Source organism: Odocoileus virginianus, chromosome 32 (assembly GCF_023699985.2).
Source record: "Odocoileus virginianus isolate 20LAN1187 ecotype Illinois chromosome 32, Ovbor_1.2, whole genome shotgun sequence".
Lineage (NCBI taxonomy): Eukaryota > Metazoa > Chordata > Mammalia > Artiodactyla > Cervidae > Odocoileus > Odocoileus virginianus.
Genome location: NC_069705.1, coordinates 18,283,981 through 18,308,588, shown reverse-complemented (window position 1 = coordinate 18,308,588; position 24,608 = coordinate 18,283,981). Strand labels below are relative to the sequence as shown.

Here is a 24,608-nt window from a genome sequence, read left to right as displayed (position 1 = left end):
GAAATAGGTTCCTTTTGTGCAGCTTGTGGCAAGTCGACAGAAGAAATAAAAGGAGGAAAAGCTTTGGCAATCCGCTGCTAACAAAGTCCTTAATTTGGGCTGAATCTTTTAGGGTTTGGGAGAGTTTTGAGAGGCTTTCTTGTACCATTGAGAGCATCTCTGCAAGACACTGCCCACCACCTTCCCGAGACCTGGGTGGGAAACTGTTTCTCCTTTCCTGGGCCTGGGATGCTATCACGTCGGAAGGCTTTGTTGGATCAACTGGAAGAGCAGAGTGAGTGGGGTCTGAGCCTCGGATTTTTTTGTTCACACTCAGGCATTAGGCCGTCACACCACCACCACTGTGCAGCTTGACAAGATGTATCCTTTAATCAGCAGAGAAGGACCAGGCTTTGGGTTTAAAAAAAAAAAATTCTACCCTGTTCAGGAACTCCAGGCAATGCTTTTAATCATGTACGTTTGTGCTGTATTCTTCCAATTAAAACTTTTCTGAGAACCCCCTTTCTGGCATCCACATTTAATTTGTGTGGCTCACCCACTAATAGAGACCTGCCGCTGCTGGTGGGATCGGGTGATCCTGAACTGGATTTGTTCCTTGGTCCAAGTTTTCCAGAGAGGTGTGGTCAGCACAGCCCAGGCTGGAGATTATGCAGGGTATGGAGACTGAGCCGGAGGGTCAGCTGGATCTGAGTGCTCTGGAAAGCACGTGCAAAGATCTGTTAATACACTACAGTTGGTTCCTTGAAAACACGTGCAAATACCCCCAGGTGCTCGTGCGAGTGCTTAAGAATAGGAATAAATTCCACATGTGAAGGAAATCAAAATAGCATCAAATAGGCTCAGAAATACTTGGAGTAGACTCTCTGCCAGACTCACCGAAAAACAAGCGAAAAATTCCCAGTGGACCTCAGCTTAGTTTCACCGCTCAGACACATTGGTCAATTGCACCAAGGAGCGGACTCCTTGTGAGATGTTTTAGATTTGGTCCATTTCTTCAATGGCTGGTTCCTGTTTGGATTTATCATTCAAAAATGTTGTTAAAATATTTTTCCATAAAAAGACATTAGGCAGCTATAGGGGCTTCCCAGGTGGTGCTACTAGTAAAGAACCGGCCTATCAAAGCCAGAGACGTAAGAGATGGTTTGATACCTGAGTCGGGAAGATCCCCTGGAGGAGGACATGACAACCCACTCCAGTATTCTTGCCTGGGATATTCCATGGACAGAGGAGCCTGGTGGACTACTGTCCACTGGGTCGCAAAGAGTAGGATGCAACTGAAGTGACTTAGCATGCACATAGGCACAGCAACTATAGAGAAGGTTGGTGATGCGTTTTATGAAAAGGAATTCCTATGTCCTGTATCAAATAAGGACAAGCTGAAGTGGAAAGGGGAGTAAGGTCAGGAGATGCATCTTGGAGCCAGAAATGTGCCACTGCATCTGGAGGGAGAACTAGAGCCAGAAACGTGGGGTCAAAGACGAGGACGAGATTACTATGGCAGTAAGAACGGTAATGATGAACTAGCTTACACTTCTTGAACACTTACTGTATTTTATTTGTCCAAAGCCCCATTGCTGAGAAGTGGCAAACCCAGAGTTTCAGTTCAAACCCAGAGTCTCTGACCCAGATCCCTGGCTCTTAAGCTTTACTGGCCAGGAAGGTAGGGGTCCTGGGTTTCCTAGACTGCAGTGAGAATTCTCAGCAACATTTTGCATTTAGAATCCTGGTACCAAGTGGACCACTGCCAGGGCATGAGTGTGCAGGTGGGCATTACACAATTTTGTACACATCATAGTTTATATCACTGCCACTTCCACTCAAGAAACTGTAGAGCAGGCCAGCCGCCAACTGTATACTCTGGCTCTGCCATTTCTATTCTTCCACGCTTACAAGTCAGAGACCTCAACTGGTGGAAGGACAAAGGACTCTGCCTGAGGCTGGCCCGAGAGAGAGGAAGAATGAGAATAAGGAATCTCAGTTTGGGGACTTCCTTAGCGGTCCTGTGGCTAAAACTCCAAGATCCCAATGCAGGGGGCCCAGGGATCAATTCCTGGTCAGGGAACTGGATCCCACATGCCACAGCTAAGACCAGGTGAAGCCAAATAAGTAAATACTTTAAAAAAGAAGAAGAAGAGAAAAAAAATCTCCATTTCTAAAGGTTTAAGATCCTGGTCCCAGTCTCTTCTGAAGTCCTGTGCACTTCCTACCCTGCAGCCTTAGCCTTGTCATAACCCCAACCTTGTCCCAGTGGGTTTCTCCTGCAAACAACCAAATAATTCTTGATAACCTTTATCTCTCTGTGTGACTCTCTCTCTTGCTGCCTCTGTTTCCTCATCTGTTAAACTGTGGCAGTCAGCATGTGTACTTCACAGCTTCTTTCCCAGCCCTCTGATGCTTCTGCAAAGCAAAACAGGATGAGGTCCTGGAGGCCCCGCTCCATCCCCCCAACCAACCAGAGCCCACATCCGCCACGTGAACAGCCCCCACCGCTGTTGAATCAGCAGAGACCACCATCTCTTCCAGAAACCAGGGGTGCACAATGGAAATAGAGACCTCAGACTCCCCCCGTACGAAGTCAACCCTCCAGCACTGAGTTCTGTCGAAGACGAGGCAGGGAGCTGGCCCAAGCAGAGCTCGCCAGGCACCCACACAGCTCTCACCCACCCATGCTGTCGCTGCAGCCGTGCACGTATTTATAGCAGCCCAGGCCTGTTGGAAAATGATACTCAGGCTTTTTCTTCCTCCCCCCTCTTCCAGCCCCTTGAAGTAGAATGTTCGTGATTCTGTGCGATTTCAGTTGGAGTTTCCATTGCACAGGCTCCTCAGACAATCCGCGTCTGCTTCTAATGCGTGTGGCATTTCCCAAGTGCCATTGTCTGCCACAAAGGAACGCTGCACGGGTGGCCGGCTAGTGTCTCTTCATAGCTGCTGAACTACAAGAAAAAAACAGAAGAAACTGCAGCTGTAAGGAATTAGATTAGACAAAAGGAAAAAAAAAAAAAAAAAACTCTTCCCTAGGGTGATAGTAAGACAGTGGTGTATATTAAAAGGGACAATGTGTTAATGAAATCTCAAGATATTTTTAGAAAGAGCAGACAGCTTCCTCCTAGGGATGGGTGTATGGCTGGTAATGCAATCCGGCTTAGAAGCCTTGGAATAGATTTGATGAAATCTCTGTGTCCCTTCCAGGCCTGGACTGATGACACGATCCATCAGAGCAGAGGGTCCCTTTGCCCCTATAATTACCTGAAGAGGCCCACATTTTAGCCAGCTGTGACTTGACTCTCTCCTATCCAGTCCTCCCTACCATCCCACTTCACCACAACCCCTACCCTCGCTAAGGTGAGACTCTGAAGCAAGAGTTGGGATGCTGTGAATGAATGTGGGTGAATCTCTTCCAGAGGCTGAACTGACTTGCTGTCTGATAACGGAGGCCACGTGGCCAAGGTGTCTCATTCAAGGAGTCGGTATCACCCACCCTCCCTAACTATGCGAAGCATCCTTAAAGGCATCTTCAGATGCACAGCAAACAGAAGCTTCCAGGAAAGCAGTCCTTCCCACCATAGAGAGGAGGAAGCCTCTGACCAGTAAAACCAGTTGAACAATAGATAAGTCAAACTCAGGTCTCAAAATCCCAAAGAAACTTGACCTGTATGATCAATATCTGTGTTGGTTTGGCTTCACTCATGAATCAGCAGCTCATTCCATTGGCCTCTTGTGGACATCTGCATTTCAAAGGGCTTTTGGTGGAGGGAAGGACTTGGACAAAGGTTTGCCCATCACTATGCATCCACAGCACAAATCACCATGCTTGGCACATACTCAAAAATGCGTACAAGGAAACATAAAAATAAATGTATCAGGCGATTAGTCAGTAAATTATGTCTTCTTGGATTCCTTCTGATCTTGATATTATATCCTTTTATTAATTAGTAGCTTAGAGAATTCTCTGGTCGTCTCAGGACTCAGCACTTTCACTACCATGGCCCAGGTTTAATCCCTGGTCTGGCAAGCCATGTTGCATGGTCAAAAAGAAATTACTTATTTATAATGATTGTATTAATCACGGTAGATAGCCTGTCAAATGAGGCAGTTTTTTCTTCTATTTGCATAAACTTACTATGCCCAAGATTTAAATTGTTCTCCTCTATGGGAAAAAAAAAAAAAAGATTCAGGACAATTTCGTGAACTAGTCTAGGTTCATACTTTTTATTCAAGATGACTGGGGATTCATCCTGGTATCTAAAAATAATGACAGCCCATTTGCAGAAATGAGGAGCCAGAGAAGGGAGCTATGAAACAGGAGTGCAGAGTGCATGCCAGAAAGGGCTCCGATTAGGACCAGAAGGGTGGGGCCACTGCCAGCTCTGCCCTCTGCCAGCAGCTTGACCAGGAGGAAATCCTTCCCTTCCCTGGACCCGGGTTTATTCATCTGGGAGATGAGAGGGTTGTTCCCAGCGGGGTCCTTCCGCCTTCAGCGTGTGATACGATTCATGAGCGCGAAAATCCCACTGCCTGCCATCTCCCTGTAAAACCAGAAATCTCATGGGGAGAAGGCCAGAGCCAGAGATCTTTCCTTCTACATGGTTAAAGTTTTTTGGTGTTTTTTTTTTTTTGGGGGGGGGGGTAGTTCTTGGCCTGCCATTTATAATGGGAAAGTATTGAGAAATATTGCACTTAGGGTACATCTCTGTCATTCTGCCTGACACTCATTGTTCCATAGTCAGGAAGGAGAAGACAGTCAACATTTCATGTCTAGAAATGATTTCATTTAGAAGAGCAGGTGCCATATTCTGGGCATGCATGGAAAGAAAAACCTCAGGGTCGGACGTCAGAACACATGTTCCAGGTCCTCCCTTGACTGGCTGTGAGATTTGGGTGTGATCTAACAGATAGATACATAGATAGGTAGACACATCAGTTTAGTTCAGTTCAGTTCAGTCGCTCAGTCGTGTCCGATTCTTGGCGACCCCATGGACTGCAGCATGCCAGGCCTCCCTGTCCATCACCAACTCCTGAAGTTTACTCAAAATCATGCCCATTGAGTCGGTGATGCCATCCAGCCATCTCATCCTCTGTCGTCCCCTTCTCCTCCTGCCCCCAATCCCTCCCAGCATCAGGATCTTTTCCAATGAGTCAACTCTTCGCATGAAGTGACCAAAGTACTGGAGTTTCAGCTTCAGCATCAGTCCTTCCAATGAACTTCCAGGACTGATCTCCTTTAGGATGAACTGGTTGGATCTCCTTGCAGTCCAAGGGACTCTCAAGAGTCTTCTCCAGCACCACAGTTCAAAAGCATCAGTTTTTTGGCACTCAGCTGTCTTCACAGTCCAACTCTCACATCCATACATGACCACTGGAAAAACCATAGCCTTGACCAGACGGACCTTTGTTGGCAAAGTAATGTCTCTGCTTTTTAATATGCTGTCTAGGTTGGTCATAACTTTCCTTCCAAGGAGTAAGCATCTTTTAATTTCATGGCTGCAGTCACCATCCGCAGTGATTTTGGAGCCCAAAAAAATAAAGTCTGACACTGTTTCCACTGTCTTCCCATCTATTTCCCATGAGGTGATGGGACCAGATGCCATGATCTTAGTTTTCTGAATGTTAAGCTTTAAGCCAACTTTTTCACTCTCCTCTTTCACTTTCATCAGGAGGCTTTTTAGTTCCTCTTCACTCTCTGCCATAAAGGTGGTGTCATCTGCATATCTGAGGTTATTGATATTTCTCCTGGCAATCTTGATTCCAGCTTGTGCTTTTTCCAGCCCAGCATTTCTCATGATGTACTCTGCATATAAATTAAATAAGCAGGGTGACAATATACAGCCTTGACGAACACTTTTTCCTATTTGGAACCAGTCTGTTGTTCCATGTCCAGTTCTAACTGTTGCTTCCTGACCTGCATACAGGTTTCTCAAGAGGCAGGTCAGATAAAACTATAGACAGATAGACCTAACTGGCTTACTTCGTAGGGTGGTCTAAAAAACCATGTAAGAACATCATTTGTGTAAACAATCTAAAAACTTTAAAGTATAATAAACATGGATTTTCAGATGCTGAAAATATGCCCCCAAGGAGTAAAGGCATATGCAGTCATCATGACATCAGTGCCATAGAAATTACATTTATAGCAGAGCCATTTGGTGTCAATTTCCAACAGAACAAGACATGAGCTGCTCTATGCCTCCTTCTCTGCCACAGTCCAAGGTCACAGTCTTATAAAAATCCTAGACCCTTCCAAGTACTCATCTGAAAATTTCAGGATTATTCCGTGAAGAAGTCACAATTTACCTTGCAGGGAGATAAAGGATTTAAATGTAAAATGATAGCACCATTAACAAATAAATATCAATAAAAAATGGATAAAAGTATGTTAGAGATATTCTCATTCAGAGTAAATAGACTGAAAAGATATTTATTCAAGAAAATATGTTTGCTGCTCTAGGTAATAATTTTTCAGCACTATCAGAGACGAATTCTTTCAAGCCAACTGATGCTCAAAAATAGAATGGAAAGGTTTTTAAATGTGGTCAGTTGATTTTCCACAAAAGTGTCAAGACCATTCAATGGGGAAAGTTCAGCCTTTCCAACAAGTAGTGCTAGGAAAACTGGATATCCACATGTAAAAGAATAAATTTGAGTTCTTATATTATACACAAAAATTAATTCAAAATGGAACAAAGAACTAAAACAACAAAACTCTTAGAAGCAAACATGGGGTAAAGTTTTCATAACATTGCACTTGGCAGTGATTTATTAGATATGATACTAGAAGCACAGACAGCAAAAGAAAAAAACAGATCAATTTGACTTCATCAAAATAAAAAACGTGTGTGTCACTATCAAGAGAGTGAAAAGGAAATCTACAGAATGAGAAAAAATATTTGCAAATCATATATCAGGTAGGGAATTAATAGTCAAAATATATAAAGAATTCCTACAGCTCAAAAACAAACAAACCAAACCAATTTAAAATGAACAAAGGACTTAACTCCAAAAAGATATACAAATGCCCAATGAAAAATACAGTAAATGATGCTCAACATCACTAACCAGGGAAATGCAATTCAAAACCACAATAAGATACCACTTCACACCCATTAGAATGGCTATTATAAAAACAAAACAAAATAAACACTGTAATTCAACTTTACATCAATAACAAATTTAACAAAGTAACAAATAAAATGGTGCATAAAGGAGCATAAAATGGTGCATAAAGGAGCATAAAATGGTATAACTACTATGGAAAATGCTTTGGTTGTTACTCAAAATATTAAACACAGAATTACTACGTGATCCAGCAATTCCACTTGTAGGTATGCACCCAAAAGAACTGAAAGGAGGGGCTCAAACAGACACCAATACTGACAGCAGCATTATTTATAACAGCCAAAAGGTGGAAACGACCCAAATGTCCATCAACAGATAAATGGATAAACAAAATGTCATATATGCAACAGGATTTACTCAGCCTTAAAAAGGAATGACATTGTGACACATGCTACCACATGGGTGAACATTGAAGACATTAAGTTAAATGTCAGATACAAAAGGACAAATATTAGGTAAATCCATTTATATGAGAGCCTAAGACGGGCAAATTCAAACAGACAGAAAGTAGAATGGAGATTACCAGTGTCTGCTGGGAGGAGGGAATGGGAAGTTACTGTTTCAGGATGCAGAGTTTGTTTCGGATGAGGAAAAGTTGAGACGGATATTGGTGATGGTTGCATAACACTGGGAATGTACTTAATACCGCCAAATCGTACATTTAAAAATGTCTGAAATTGTAAACTTCACATTATGTATATTTTACAACAACTAAAAAAAAAAAAAATGGAACACCATGGGGAATTGTTCTTCAGTCATTTTTTATAGATAGTGGGTATATTCTATTTACTTCAGGGTCTGAAAATCCAGGGGAAGGCGAAATTGTTGGAAAAAAGCCAGCGCCTGAATTTCCCTGTGCCTCCTGCAGCCCGTGCTCACACTCATTGATCAAAGGTTCTCAGCAATCAGTCAACCTTCTTCTTTCCTCCTTGCAAATATTTTTCATGATGGCAAACAAGATGTCAAGCCTCAGCACCCTCACATCTCTGGATGAACAAGATGTCACCTCGGCCTGCAGTCACAGCCCAGATCTGCACATCAAACAACAAAGCAAGGACTGAGGCACTGCACTGATTCAGCGCTTGGAATCTGCAGCCTGTTCAGCTAAAGGACATGCTTTTGGAGTTGGAGAGGAGGGGAACAGACAGCTCAGGGAGAACAGCAGGAATGTGAACACTAAGAACTCCCACAGTGGCCATTTCCCTTGGCCTCACTCCCAAGAGAGATCTAAAATAATGCACAGGTTCAAATGGGGCAGATTAAGGAAGGTAGGACGGGGGAGGTTAAGAGAGAGGACTTCGAGGTCCAAGAGTCTGGTCTCAAATCCGCCCTCTACTACTCACACCCCTGAGACCACGTCAAACTGACTCACCTCACTGCGCGTTTCTTTCTCTATAGGGACAGAGAACATCCTACTATAGAACCTAACTTACTCAATTGCTGTGAAGATTTAGTATTAATTGATGTCAGCTATTATTATCAGAGAACACAATAAAAAGCCAAATCTAGAACTAAGAGTCACAGTAATGAGCAAATAGAAGAAAACAGGGGTATTCTTGCTTTGGGGGTATACTGTATACATATAAGGGTATATTGTGTCTGTGTATGTGTGTTAGTCACTCAGTCATATCCACTCTTTGAAACCCCATGGACTGTAGCCCGCCAGGCTCCTCTGTCGATGGAATTCTCCGGGCAAGAATACTAGAGTGGGTTGCCATGCCCTTCTCCAGGGTATCTTCCTGACTCAGGAATCAAACCTGGGTCCTCCACACTGCAGGCAGATTTTTTACCATTTGAGCTACCTGGGAAGCCCCGTGTCTATGTATATGGTTTGTTTATAACAGCAGGGTCATGTGAATATTAGCCTGAAACCCTGTCCCAAGCTGCTTCCTAACTTCTACCTGTAATGTCCTTCCAAGAACAAAGTTTCTTGGCAGGTAGAAAAGGTCAATGACTTTAAAATCAGAATCAGTGGAGTGGGCTTTTTTCTTGACAGTTTCTCTACATGGTGGAATCAATGCTGCATGCAAGCTAGCTGGGCTCAAGTTACAGGGGCTGGAGCTGACCAGCTCCTCTGAGCTATTCTCTGTCCTCCTCTCAGGATGTGGCAGGGACCACAGGCCACGTTGATTCAAGCTTCGCAGGACTCTTCCTTCACGTTTCTATGGCTCATGCCTGACACTGAGATAAATTACGTTCTTGTCTTTTTTCCTAGGTGGCAGAATTAGGTTTATGCCCCTTTCCCAGAAGTCTCCTCCTTGTTAGGGTACCGCCCAACCTCTTCTAAAGAAGGGGCATATCCCTCTGTTTCCCTGATCATGGCAACTGAAATTTCATACAATAACTAAAGTCTCATCCAATGCTGGCAAAGAGGCTAGAGGTTCCTTAGTAATACTGGACCATCTAGTGTTACTTGAGGATTCCCTAGTGGCTTGGATGGTAAAGAATCTGCCTGCAATGCCGGAGATCTGGGCTCGATCCCTGGGTCGGGAAGATCCCCTGGAGAAGGAAATGGCAGCCCACTCCAGTATTCTTGCCTGGGGAATTGCATAGACAGAGGAGCCTGGTGGGCTACAGTCCATGGGGTCACTAAGAGTCACATACAACTGAGCGATTAACACTTAGGGTTACTTAAGGGCCAGTAAGTCTATAGTCCAAAAAATGTAATTAGGAACCATTAATATTCTTTAGAATCATATGGAGAAAGATAAGGAAAAATAAAGAGAAGAGAGGTATAAAGAAGGCATATGTTTCATGATTACAGAGGACTCTACAAAGTCACACTCTCTCATACACATATGTGCTCAATCGTGTCTGACTCCCCCATGGACAGTAGCCCGCCAGGCTCCTCTGTCCATGGAATTCTCCAGGCAAGAATACTGGAGTGGATTGTCATTTCCTTCTCCAGGGGATCGTCCTGACCCAGGAACTGAACACATGTCTCTCGTATCTCCTGCATTGGCAGGCAAATTCTTTACTACTGCACCACCTGAGAAGCCCTATCTAGTAGAATATATATCATATATCATATACCATATATCACCATCCATCTCAAAGGAAAGGAAGAAATCTAAGCCTAGATGCTAACAGTTGTACCAGCAATAAATTCTCATCCTCCAACTCAGGAGCACAGCTTCCATTCTCCGTGGCAGAACAACAGCCATAGAAGATATAAGGCAGGGCTACATTCCAGACTCACAGCTACAAGAGGATGATTCTCACCATATGTGATCATGACCATGACAGACCCAAGAGACCCAACAGCTTCATGACAAGCTTCTGCTTTCAGAGAAAGGCATCAGTCTGAGGGACATAATGCTGCAAACCATAAAGAACTAAGTGTTATAGCCTTGCTGTGCCTCATTGCACTCAATGATCCTTTTTTTTTTTTTTTTTTGGTAATTAACAAGAGCTGTCTTTATTTAGGCTTCCTTTCATTTCCCCATCCTGTCTGTTGAGGGATCTGGTGGGGAGGGGAGAGAGGATGGCTGTGGGGAAAGCATTAAGCAGAGGAGGGCATGCTATCTGAGAATTCAGTGCTATACAAGAAAAATACAGGAGAGAGAAAACTGTTTTTTCCTAAATTTTTCCATTTGTTTACCCTTCCTCATCACATAGACTCCCAAGAGTTAGAACCTTAGTTTCAAAATCTTCCCAGCAGATTGCTCATCTTCAATTTGTGAATATGGCCCAGTGGTTTGTAGAAAGGAAAACTGAGTATTTTAAATACACCAAATCTTCCCCAATTCTAATTAAAATATCCAGGGGAACTCTTCTGGAACTTAACAAAGCAGTTTTAAAGTTCATCTGCAAAAATAAATGTGTAAGTATACTGATGAAAATTTTGACAAAATAAAAGGAATGAGCAGACACTTGCCCTATTGCTCATTAAAATATATTTTAAAGTTGTAATATGTGAAACAGCATAGTACTGACTCTAGAACTGACAAGTCCCGTTGAAGAGAACAGACATGCTGGATATATAAAGTTATAAAATTTAATCATTTAAAAGATGGTATCAACACTCTGTGGCTTTCCCTGGTGGCTCGGCGGTAAAGAATCCACCTGCCAATGCAGAAGACACAGGTTCCATCCCTGTGTCAGGAAGATCCCCTGGGGAAGGAAACGGCAACCCACTCCAGTATTCTTACCTGGGAAATCCCATGGATGGAGGAGACTGGTGGGCTACAGTCCATGGGATCGCAAATAGTTGCACACAACTTCACAACTAAACAACAACAAATCAAAACTCTGTAGAGAAAGGTAAGGATTGCTCAACAAATGGTTTTGATGCAATTGGTTGCATTTTCATACTTGCTTTAAGGCTTCTTTCTTCAAATCTCCCCCGTTTTGAGTCCCCCAGAATTATGTCACCAGGGCTCGAGAACTGTTATCTCACTTTCTTCTCTCATCATGTCTCTCTGCTCCTCTCATCCTGGTCTCCCACCACTGTCTCTGTTGCACGTGATCTTCCTGAGATGACAGTTGCCATGGGTATCATTATGCTCCACTCAGGAGTGAGGACTGCTCCCCCTCCCACTCACTTCTTAGGCCAAACGTTCTTGATCACAGCTCTCCTTAACTCTCGCAGCACACCTAGCATCAGGACATGTCTGAAGACTTGGGACTAATTATAAAGAAATCTTCAGAAATCTTCAGGGGTTGTCAGGGAACAGAGGGATGGACAGGCAGACCACAGAGGATTTTTAGGGCAATGGAACTCTTCTATATGATGCTATAATGGTGGATGCTTGTCATACATTTGTCAAAACCCATAGAATGTACCGTTAAACAAAAATAATTCTAGCACTTGTTGGAAGACTTTATTCAGGATTATCACAACAAGAGTCATGACTACCACAAGAGGGAAGAGAGATCAGATTCAACTCCAAATACAGAGAAGACAGCTGGGAAGTTGGAGTCAGTGAGTGGAGGGAGAGGGTCAGTGGATGAAAAATTACTAAGAGGAGACATCAAGTTAGAGATTCTTGTTGATCTGGCTTAACAGGATTCTTTTTTTTTTTTTAAACAGGATTCTTGATGAGGGTGGGCCAGGGTGATCAGACAGATTTTAAAGGTGGGATATGGGGAACTGATTCAATATCAAGAGCAATCATATCAAGAGTGGAGGACTCTTGCTAAATTGACTTAGCAGGATTCTTGCAAAGACTGAATGAAACAGGTCTGGCAAGGACAGGACGGCAGCCAATGTCAAAGCTTTGTCCACCAAGAGTGAATCCTGATGTAAATTATGGACTTCGGGTGAGGATGACGTGTCAGTGTGGATTCATCAACTGTAACAAATGTACCACCGTGGTGTGGGATGGTGATGGTGGGGAGTTCTGTGTGTGTGGGAACAGAGAGTGTTGAACAGGAACGAACTGTACTTTCTGCTCTGTTCTGCTGTGACTCTAAAACTGCTCAAAATATAAAGTCTATTAAAATTTGTTAATTAAAAAAGAAATATGAAATTGAATAACTCCTGATTATGTCAAGGTAGCAAGACCAACCTTGGGCCCTTCATTAGGCAAGAAGTTTCCAGTGCGGTTACCACCTATGGCAGCCAATTGATCCCTGGGAGTCAGTCATTTCTGCTGTGCCAAACAATGGGGTGGCCGGCTGTTCCATGCAGGTCCCCTCTGTCCTATGTTCTCTCTTTATTTCTTCCCTATTGTTGTGGACACTGCGGGTTGCACCCAAGAGCCACTCACAACCCCCTCCCACACGCTGTAATAAAAATCTATAGGGAAGGCATTCTGGGAATGCTTTCACAGGCAACAGATTGAGTTGGTATAGCTCCTTCAGTCTATTGCCCCTTTTCCATTCAGCAAGCCTGGAATGGGGATATAATGTCTAATGCAGCCATCTTGTGACTATGAGGATGAAAGCCACAAACCAGGGATAGCACAGTGAAAAGACAGAAAGACCCTGGCATATGATGTCATGTGGACCCTGGATTGCCTGTCTCCAAAAGTGTTCTGCCCGAAATGAATAAATCCCTTATTTGCCTAAGCCCCTGATAGTTAGGTTTTTATTACTTCCAGACAAACATAATGATGACTGTTAAACCGCTCTACTCCCCAACTAGGCACAAGAGATGGATCGGCCACCTACTGCATAACTGCACAGACAAATATCCAACAGGAATGCAGGGACCTCTGGTTTTTTAATATGATTTTAAGTGTGAAAGCATTCCCTCTCTACACAGCACTTCCTCCTAAGTCAAAACTCATGATCTTCCTCTTCCCTGGAGTTCTAACTTTATTCTAACTCTGTCTTTAGACAGAGACTATTGGGAAAGGGTATTAATTGTGGTAGGATTTATCATGCAATTTCTACACCATTAAAAACTGATTCTTTAATATTGAAGAACAAAGAATGCAACACATTGCATCTAAAAAAAGGCTACTGTGTAATCACAGTTTAGACTACTGATTGTCTGTCTGCTCTAGAAGTGATCTTTTTAACATATAAACCAGTTGACTCCTCTACTCAAAATCCACCTTCAGTCGGTTATACTACTTTCTTGCCCGTTGATATTGGTCTTGGTTGAATGACTTGCTTTGGCCAGTGGAATGTAAGCAGATATGATGTGAGCAGAGGTTTTAAGTGTGCTTCTTTATAAAAAAAATTTTCTTTTAATTGGAGTATAATTGCTTTACAATATTGTGTTGGTTTCTGCCATATATTAACATGAATCAGCCATAGGTATAGTATGTCCCCTCCCTCTTGGGCAGCCCTCCCACCTCCCACCCCAACCCATCCCTCTAGGTTATCAGACAGCACCAGATTTGAGCTCCCTTAAGCATGCTTCTTGGTTTGGCTTTTTTTTCTTGCCTTCCTGCTGTCTGTCACAAGACCATGTTCTGGTAGCTACTGTCTCAAAACCAAGAAGCAACTGAAGCAGTCAGTAATTTGCAGCTTGAAGCAGAGCCTCTACAACAGATCCACAGATATAAGAGTGAAAAATAAAGTTTGTTCTTATAAACAATTGAAAAGTTGGGATTGCTTGTTATGCAGCAGCGATAGCTGACCAATATACTTCCAATGGCTTTCCAGCCCACTCGGAGTAAAACGTCAAAGTCATCCAAGTGATTTAAAAATATCCTTATATTCTAAATCATTTTACCCCTCTGACTCATCTTCAACTAGTCACCTCCTTTCTTACTCTCCTCCAGATATGCCAGACTCTTTGTTTCTCCTCTAATATCCCAGACATGTTTCTCCCTTAGGACTTTGTATCTGCTGCTCCTCCTGCCTGGAACTTTCTTCATTCCTGCCTGGTTCATTTGCTAATTCCTTCCAGATCTGTGAGAAGCTCATCTCTATGCAGACTTATCTGACCATCTGAGCTCTGATTTTAAACTGCGTTCCCCAGCACTCCTTTGTCCCTTCCCTGCTTCACTTCTCTATATGGCACTTACCAACCATCTGTCCTCTTCTTGCCACTCTGTTTTACGTACCGCAATGCTCCCAGAATCAAGTTAGAGCAGTGCCTGGCACTTAGTAGACATTTTATAATTATTCACAAATGAACAAACAATAAAAAATAAATAAAACAAAACCTAAAAATAAAAATACACAAATAAAATTTTATTACTCAGTAAAATAAATATTAAATTTTCATTATATAAATAAAAACATATAGATGATATTCAATGAAGGAAGAAATCTACATGGTTAAGGAAAAAAAACATAGATGATCCTCATTTGTAATTAAAGGATTAGGAATCAATATTACAGAAAACTACTCCTTCTCCTTTCAAATAAGCTAATGTTTTGAAGAAGTACAAAATTCCTGTCGGTAAGAATTCTCTTTTGCTGGCACAGGTATCCTCATACCCTGAACGTGGAAACTTAGTGATTCATTTCTGGGGGTAAGCAATCAAATATCTTTATAGTTCACATTTACGGTTCAGTAATTTCCTATCTAGGAATCTTTCCCAAAGAAGAAATTACTGCTTAAGGCAAGGAATTTTATACCAGAAAGTTCCTTATAGCATTATTTGTGGTGACACAAATTTAGAAACAACCTAAGCAATCTATAATAGAAGAACAGTTAATGATTCATAGTATGAAGATCCCCTGGAGGAGGAAATGGCAACCCTCTCCAGTATTCTTCCCTAGGAAATCCCATGGACAGAGGAACCTGGGAGACTATAGTCCATGGGGTCACAAAATAGTCCGACATGACTTAGCAATTAAACAATATGTTTATAGTTTAGTATACAATGTTTGCAAATATTATTTAGTGATATGAAAAATTGCTCACACATGATATTAAGTGAAAAAGGCAAAACACGGAGTTACATACTTAGAATAATACCTAATAATAATTCTAAGAATATGTAGAATTATGTAAAGACAAGAAGACATATGTGAATGGAAAGTCTAGAAGGAAATTAGTATATGAAAATTTCAGCCATGGTTATCTCTGTGACATGGAATTCTGAATGATTTTTACTTTTTTATATACTTTCTTGCATTTTTAACTTTCTAGGATGATCACATATTGCTTTTACAAATAGATTTCTTTGAACATAAAAGGAAATAAGATGCAAATTTGAGACCAACCTCTCTGGTAACAGAAAGTCCACCCACAGTTCAAGGAAATGATGCTGCAGAATGCCAGAGCCTTTCTTGCCCATATTTGGCAAGGAAAACATTTGAATCCGAAGATGGTCCAAGCAAGAGAGATGAGAGAGAATGAAATAAAGTCTCTCTTGGCTTCCATTTTCATGTGTTTCATACAGCACTATTTTTTTCCTCCACTAGTTTATAGTTCCTTCAAGACAGAGACCATAGCTTCTCTTTCAGTTTCCCACAGATCCAACCTGTAGTTAAAAAAAAAAAAAAAATGGCAACCCACTCCAGTATTCTTGCCTGGAAAGTTCCATGGACAGAAGAACCTGGGCAGGCTACAGTCGTGGGGTCACAAAGAGTCGGACACAGCTGAGTGACTGAGCGCAGCAAAGATCCACCCTGGGCTTGGCGCACTGCATGGGGAACACGGAAGGGGATTGAAATGAAGGAAGCAGAGTGATTGCACTGGGGGTCAGCAGAATGGAACATACAGAAATACCGGAGGTCGGGCCAAGGAGGAAAAGAAATAGAAGATACAAAGGAAAAAAGGACCTAAGCGAATGGAGGGAGAGACGAGCAGGTGAGAATGGGGGTAAAGATAGGTGTGGACAGGATCCTCTGTGAGGACCACATTCTAGCTCATCCTCTAGAAGGCTCTGGGCTAAACCCAATCTAGAGCTGACCCCAAAGAGGAAGTCCTCTCTGGTTTTACATCAGCCCCAGATGATTCCCGAGAAGAACACGGCTAGCCACTGCAGAGTTCCTGATCTTGCAGCCCAGTCTGCTTGGCGGCTGGATCACAACCAGCATCGAGTGAGTCACCAGCCCCTGGATAATTTGGAAAAACACAGAGACTCCAAAGGCTTCCTTGGGGGTCACTTGCAGCATCCAAGGTACATGATGGCTCCACCCCAGTTAAGAGAGTTGGGGGGAGTGATAAAGAGGTGGTGAGAGATTATCGATGATAAAGCAGGGACACACATTGGAAAAGTTGGTCACCCCCAAATAGCAATCTCAGTGTCTCTAGCCCCCTACAGAGCACGGTCCAATATGAGCTTCCTGGCTGTGGATTTGGCAGGGTCAGGGGCGGGGGGGTCACTAAACCTGTCTGAGAGTCCCTTCCTAATTTCACCTGGTGAATCTGAGAATTAGAGTTCATTTAAGGTGTCTAGGACAAACTAGAAACTCAGAAACGGTTATTGTTGTTACTAAGGTGCTATCTTAATTGCTAAAGGGTACAAAGATGAGTAAGATATTTCCTTCTTTTGAAATCTGTAATGCAAAGCATAAAATAAATAAGCTACAAGGATATACTGCACAACATAGGGAATATAGCCAACATTTCACAATAACTGTCAGTGGAATATAACCTATAAAAGTTGTGAATCACTGTGTTGTACATCTGAAACTTATATTGTATATCAACTATGTAGCAATTAAAACTAAATAAATAAAATATATAATCCAAAGAGAAAGAATAAGATAGATGCACAGTAACTACCACATGAGGTAGGACTATAAGACAGGCGTACATTTCTGTGCAAACCCAGAAGGGGAAAGGTCACAGCCCTTGGTGATTGGGGTGGGGAGGGAGTTGGTGGGAATTGACTCCCTCCCAGATGAGGTAGGGTTCGAAAGGGGCAGGTATATGACGCATGGAGCCAAGTGTTCACGCAGAAGGAGCAGAAGCAACAAGAGACCCAAGGCAGGATGACGGAGGCCCGGTGAGAAACAGCAAGTCATAAAGTGCAAGGACGGGAAGCATAGAGATGCGATTAGGTGTGTGTTCTGGGGCCAGGCTGTGGAAAGCTCAGATGCCAGGCCAAGGAGCTCGTGCTTAATTCAGTGGTCAGTGGGGAGTCATCGGAGGCTGTGGAGCGGGAGAGCTGCTTTCCTTACAGCTGAGCCGGGCTAAATTAAGCATAAACAGTACTTTATAATTGGAAAGGGAAGGCCCAGAAATAGCTCTTGACTCAGAAACAGGCATAGAGAAAGGTAATGAGAAGCATGGCTCTGATCAAAGCAGAGAGGTTAATTAAATTTCTAATTATTGTGAAAGGCCATTAAAAAACCCTAGTTCACTAGGGATAACTGCTGTAGAGGGGCTTGAAAGAATAAACCTCCTCTTAACCCTTGGGCAACTGCAACATAGGGGGACCTTTGCTTTTCCATGGAGGAAAGTACTAAGGAAATGGTAAGTATACATGTACACATGTTCTCTGTAAATCACAGCCCCCAAATATCCATGTGGCCATGTCCAGGACTCGCCAAAAGGAGTCTACACAGTAAATGATAGGTCTCTAATTTGACCCTGAATCCATACAGCAGGTGCTGAGATAACCTGTTCTGTTATTGCCAAGGTTCCCCGTGAATTGCTTAAACTGTACTCCTATTATGAAGTATTTCACCATTACTTGAATAATTAGTAATTTATCAAAGGTCATTTGTACCATTAATCACTGGGGATTAGCAGACAGCTGAATATGGACATTATTGGTGGAACTGACCCCAAACGCCTTCATCACATTGATTACCCTTATGTATGCAGCTTGGTCATCAGAGTGGAAAAAAAAAAAAGAAAGTGCTATCACTGTAGTATTGTGTATTACTTAGATATCTTCACACCTCCTGTCTCATGAGAGATACAGTTTCCATTCCCTTTAAGCAGCTGAGAACCCTATGGCTCAGAATGAATAAGAGGTGCACCCAAATATACACTGTTAACCACGAAAGGCCAGAACCTAGGTCTTCTAACTTCTAGCTCAGTGTTCTCTTACCTGTCCCAAACTGTGTGCAGGTCTAATTCATGGTCCATGTCCAACCAGCACCCTGGCTGGTAAGAGAAAATGAACAAGGAAATAAAGGGAAAACAAAGACGCACCAGACTTTGTGGTGACAGTGAGACTTTAAGAAGAGCCAGGAAGGCTTCTTGGAGGAGTTTTGTTGCTATAACAGAAATCCCCACTTTAAAAAGCTTAAACTAGACAGAAGTTATTTCCCCCTCACGTGTCTAAGTGCCAGCGTCCAGGCTGCCCGGTCACAGAGCCTGGATGACGGCTCCATGCTGTGGGGGAAGGAGATGCCCGCCCTCCTTGTCTTCTTCCCTCCTGGCGCACACCCATCCAGTGCAGACAGCTCACAGGCTCTGCACATCGCAGCCACAGGAAGGGCGAGGAGACAGCGCGGTTTGGAAGAGAGTTTGGGAGAGGAGTGGGTGGGTGTGGGGCTGGGAGCACAGGGCCAGCAATGCAGGTGGGTAAAGCGGGGAAAGACAGCATCCTGAGCAGGCAGATCTGGGAGGCGTGTTCAGGACACAAGGAAGAAATGAACCTGTCGTTGGGAGTGGCAACTGCAGTAGGAAGAGAAAATCAGACGTGTTCACTGGAGCCAGATGGACAATGGACTTTGAAAGTCAAGCGGAGAGCCTAGATTTTAGCTCCTGTTCTAGGTTCTCAGGGAAACAGCGCCTAAGGGTAACTTGTTGGTCAGGACCGCATAGGATGGATTAGGTGGGTTAGCCTGTGAGCCAGGAAGACACATTAGGAGGCTCTTTCAACAATCTGACCATACTCTGATAAAAGACCTGCCCGAGGCAGGAGCCCAGGCTCCAGAGATGGGGTCATATGAGAGGTGTTTTCCTGGGCTTGGTCTCTGGTGGGCTGTGTGGGGAAGAGTCAGAGATGCCTCAGAAGTTTCTCTCATGGGAGGCTGTCCCCCTCACACATGCTCTTTGGGGCTCCCCAGGTACACATTCATCCTTCCTGCCTGTGCTTGGAACACACGATGCTGAAACTGCATTCACCAACACGTATCTGTAAAACAGAAGCTTCACATGGACACAGAGCCTAGCACACAGTAAATGCTCGGTAAATATGTTGAATAAATGGCTGAATAAATAAATAAATAAGTCAACAAAACATAGGCACAGCTAGCAATGACTTTAAATGGAATGGTGACAGATGATAATTAGACTTATCACGGTGATCATCTCATAATGTATATAAATGTCACTATATTGTGAAACTACTATAACATGGTACGTCAATTATACTTCGATTTTTTTAAATGTAGGTACAGACCACACTGGGGCTCCCCAGGTGGCACTAGTGGTAAAGAACCCACCTGCCAATGCAGGAGATACAAGAGACTAGGGTTCGATCCCTTGGTGGGGAAGATCCCCTGGAGGAGGGCATGGCAACCCACTCCAGTATTCTGGCCTGGAGAATCCCATGGACAGAGGAGCCTGGTGGGCTACAGACCACAGAGTTGCAAAGAATCAGACACAACTGAGCAATTTTGCATGCACAGACCACATTGGGTTGTGTGTCCAGAGAGGCCATGAAAATCTTCTGGGACAAGTCACCTATCACATGTTCAGGATGTTACATAGAAGAGATTTAGATGGAGTGTTTTCTGCAAACTGTCAAACAGTGGCAATCTGTGACACTGTTGAGTGAAGTGGGAATACTAAAACATTCTCTGAGTCAAACTATTTCTTAAGATCAAGCCCAGAGGAGAAAAGGCAGACACCAGTTATGCCTGATTATCTATATTTTCATCCTGGTTTCCTTTCTTTAAGAGTTCAGATCTTCTGAACTAGCTAGATGTGGGTAGTTCGTTCAACCATTATTTATGGTTCTTTCTTGTATTCTTCAACTTCCATTCCATGAATGAATCAAAAAGAGGTTGCCTTGACAACACTCACCTCTCTCTAATTAAGCACCCTGAACAGCCTCCAATGCTTCTTTGAGATAAAAGCCTCTACAACTCCAGGATTCATGACCTCAGACAACACACAGAGGTTAACCTGAACTGGGCCACTCCGGAATAAAAGCCTGCCTTCCCATCTTTCTATGTTCCAGCTCCTGTAGCCCCTCACACTGGCCAGTGAGCAGGAGATGCAATCCCACAAACAGAAACCACACTCTCTTCCACTGGGCCCATGGACTGTGTGGCTTTTTTCCCCTAGTTAATGAAGACATTGTGTGACTGGGTGACAGACTCATCAAATCCTCTCTGTGCCACTGTACCTGGGCAGCATCTTGTTGAACAAGGCAGACAGCTGTTCTATCACAGGTCTTGGATATTCTGTTCTGGCCCAAGACAGAAGGAGAAGACTCCCATCAGGGCCACGTGTACACCCCGAGCTGTGAATCCAAAATTACAACTAAAACATCCAAACCAAACCCCAACCTTACACTTCTTAGACATCCACAAGATGAACCCAAGTAAACCCTGTATATTTACTACAATAATTAAACCAGAATAAAACTGGATGAAGGGTGGCTCGATGGTAAAGAATCTGCCTGCCGATGCAGGAGACACAGGTTCGATCCCTGCTCTGAGAAGATTCCCACATGCCATGGAGCAACCAAGCCTGTGTGCCACAACTACTGAACTTGTGCCCTGGGGCCTGTACTCTGAAACTACTGAGCCCACATGTCCTAGAGACGGTGCTCTGCAGGAAGAGAAGCAACCGCAATCAGAAGCCTGCGCACCGCAACTAGAGACGAGCTCCTGCTCGCTGCAAGTAGAGAAAAGCCCATGCGGCAATGAAGATCCAGCATGGCCAACATTAAAATCAATATATAAATTTTTTAAATTATTTAAGATATGCTTGTTTAAAAAAAAACTGGATGAAAATATTCTCTGAACCAAACTAATAGCTTATTCTGTTCTAATATTCCAAAGACCTGAAAGATGGAGCCATAGCATAAATATTGCCAATATTTCCTAGAGTGGCAGAGCCACTTTTCAGCAGCATTGATTGAATTGGGGAGGTGGGGGTGTGTGAAAATGTTAAGACATTATTGTCATTATTATGAATGTATTTATTCTATGATGAATACATCCCAAGCCCTGCACTAAGCATTTCTCATGCACAGTTTGGTTTAACTCTCATAACCAACTAGGTAGTCTTCTCCATATGACAGAAGAAGAAATGGTTAAAGAACCTGTGCCAATTTCTTCAGGTTCGACAGTCAGCCAGGCAGGGTGTGAACCCTAGATTATCATTTCAACTTCATACTCATCCCCTCCTATGTGAAAGGAAGAGAGAGACAGAGATGGAGAGAGACAGAGAGACAAAGATGACGAGGAAAAAGAGGGCAGAGGGAGAGAGGAAGGGGAAAGAGAGGAAGGAGGGGGACCTCCGTGGTGGTCCAAAAACTAAGATTCCCGAGCTCCCACTGCAGGAGGCATGACTTCAATCCCTGGTCAGGGAACTAAGATCCTGCATGCCACACTTCAAGTGGCCATACATAAAGAAGTAAATGCGAGGAGGGAGAAACAGGTGGAAAAATAAGGGTAGGATGGAAGAGAGGCCAGACGTCACCTCAAAATCTAAATTGCTTATCTTAGTGAGACAATGATCTGGCTAATTCAAAAGCAAGAAGGATGCATCTGGCTCCTTATCGGCATGGGTGGTTTGGGAATAAAGATAAAAGATGTGGGTATCAAAGACAGGTCTTCCTTACTCACGTCTTCTGTCCTAGCCTTTAGGATCCCTTTGGGTTAAGGCTCACCAGGGATGCCACCTTGCCTTTTGAAATTCTAAGCTGATGTTCATGTAATCCTCACTTCGGAGAGGACTGTGGGAAAGATACCGAACACCATGGTTCCCAGAGTGATCTTACACGTTTTCGATAGAAAAACAGCGTGAAGGCACAAGCCACAGGATGTCAGTCCTGGACAACAGCAGCAGGTACCTCAAATAGGACATGTATATTAAAGGATTTTAATTCTCGGTTTAGCTCTGACTTCTTTAGAATGAAAAGATGAGGTATGCGTGGGCTGACAGGAGGCTGGCAGGCAGGATGCATCTGCTTTTATACTTGTAAGACTTAGTTTTCTGTTTTATTCAGATACGTCTTACACCGAAAAGTTCTCACAGCTGTTAGAGGCTGGCGAACCCCCCAAAACATGTATTTCAGCACTGAAAGAGTAATATCTGAATTTAGACCAATTCCATCTAGAAATATACTTCTGGGAGCCCTACCAACTGGTTTGGGCTCATGGAACTCTCAGAGAAAAACACGAAAATTCTTATCCCTCACCTGACAAAAGAAGACTGAGGAAAGAGATTTAATTTTTTTTTTTAAGGTGAAATCAATGGAATATGTCACATGTTTTTGAAAGTACTGAGAGACGTGCAGCTGGAGGGGAGTCTGAGATTGACTGAGCAATAAGTCACAGAATGTCAAGTGCAGACGCAGACGCACACACAGAGCACCCAAGCTAATTACTAACTCCGGGAAAGTAGAAAATTGTGCGTCAAAGGAAAGTAATCATAGTTCACCCCATGGCTGAGTTGCACAGAGCATTTACATATTCATAAAATGAAGACAATAAATATTATACCAGTTGAAATTACAATATAACCATATTGAAAGTATGCAGGTCTGGGAAAGTGTGTGCCTGTGTCTGTGTGTCTTGAGGGTAAATCAATTTGCAGAAGAAGTCCTAATAAATTATGTAGCCTGATGAGCATATGAGATCTATGAGATAAGCACTGAGATAACATACAGATGCTAATACTCAAAAACATCTGCTAAGAGAGCTGAAAATGGCTACCTCTGGAGAATGAAATATATGAGAAGAGTGGGGATGGATGTTTTTCCTAACAAACCTTGGAAGATAACTTGACTTATCAAACTATGTGTATGTATAACTTTGACGGAAGAAAAAACTAACTTTTAAAAATCATTCACATATCATGGCAGTATACACAATTTAGAGGTCAATGTGCTGACTTGAGGAGCTCAATACATGTGAACTATTCCTCCTAACCAAGGGAGTGTTAAACAGATTTAAAACAGAACCAGTAGCAAAAGACTCCATGACTTCGACTGTGACAGTCTCGCAAGAAAGCACTCAAAAGAGCCCAAATCCCCTGACAGAACTTTCTCTCTGCCACGCCCCACAGGAGGCCCTGAAAACACAGCAGCCAACAAATCAGTGTGTGTGTGTTAGTCGCTAGCTTGACATGCTCCTTGTCCATGGGATTCTCCAGGCAAGAACAATGGAGTGAGTTGCCATTCCCTTCTCCAGCGGATCTTCCGAACGCAGGGGTCAAACCCAGGTCTCTTGCACTGTGGGCAGATTCTTTAATACCTGAGCCAGGGGAATTCCCAGGTCTTTTTCTTCTCAGGGTTCAGACTATCAGAAAAGATGGAGGAGCCAAGAGTTAACCTGCATTTGGTGCTATGTTGGGGAAAGGACCAAGTGTAATAAAGGAACATCCCTATTCAGATTTGGGGTTGGTCAAGGAGGCTTCCCAGGAAAAGGGGGTCACTTTGGAGATAATCCAGCAATTATATCCACTTTTCTTTTCATCGAGGCTACCTACCCACCTCTGAGGCAGGCACTGCAACAAGATATAAAATAGAAAGTGATATTCACCCTCAAAGGATGCCCCCTGACTCCAGTTAAAGAAGTTACCAAGTTCCATGATCAAATGCCCTTACCAGGGACAGACTGGAGATGAGAAGAAAGTCCAAGAAAATCACAGATAGAGGAAACATGTAAACAAGGAACCTCTGGACATTAAAGGGTCCCTGACATTCAGACACACCACACAAACAAATCAGCCCATTCGCCATTGAACTGACGTGGTTTATTTCTCCAGGGATTTGCTCACTTCCAGTAGCATGGCCCTCACGTCATCATCTAGGAAAAGGTCAATGCGTAAATCCATCTTGTTGGTAAAATACCCCAGTTGCATCGGATATGAGCATCCAGACCACGTGCACTGTGGCCCCCCTATTGCCCTGCAAGTCTCAGGGGTCAGCATCCCAAGCAAAGGTCATCTGAGCTTTGGACAAACCAAGTTCCTCAGAAAACCTTGGTCATTCCCCAGGAGTGCATTCATTATGTAGTTGACACTTCTCTGAATTCTCCAAAAATAACCTCCG

The 24,608-nt window shown here is 43.3% G+C and overlaps 1 long non-coding RNA gene across 4 annotated transcripts in view; it reads right to left on the bottom strand.

Annotated features, from left to right (window-relative positions):
- Nucleotides 1-422: 422 nt before the first annotated feature.
- LOC110143814 (uncharacterized) overlaps nt 423-24,608 on the bottom strand; it is a 111,552-nt gene continuing 87,366 nt past the window's right edge. For 3 of the 4 annotated variants that reach the window (XR_011485122.1, XR_011485123.1, XR_011485124.1), the window contains 3 exons: nt 2,288-2,933; nt 877-1,008; nt 423-695 (listed from right to left, as the gene is read on the bottom strand). This is a non-coding gene — a long non-coding RNA (uncharacterized lncRNA). The remainder of the gene's footprint in view (nt 696-876; nt 1,009-2,287; nt 2,934-24,608) is intronic. The other variant, XR_002315697.2, reaches the window with a different exon arrangement.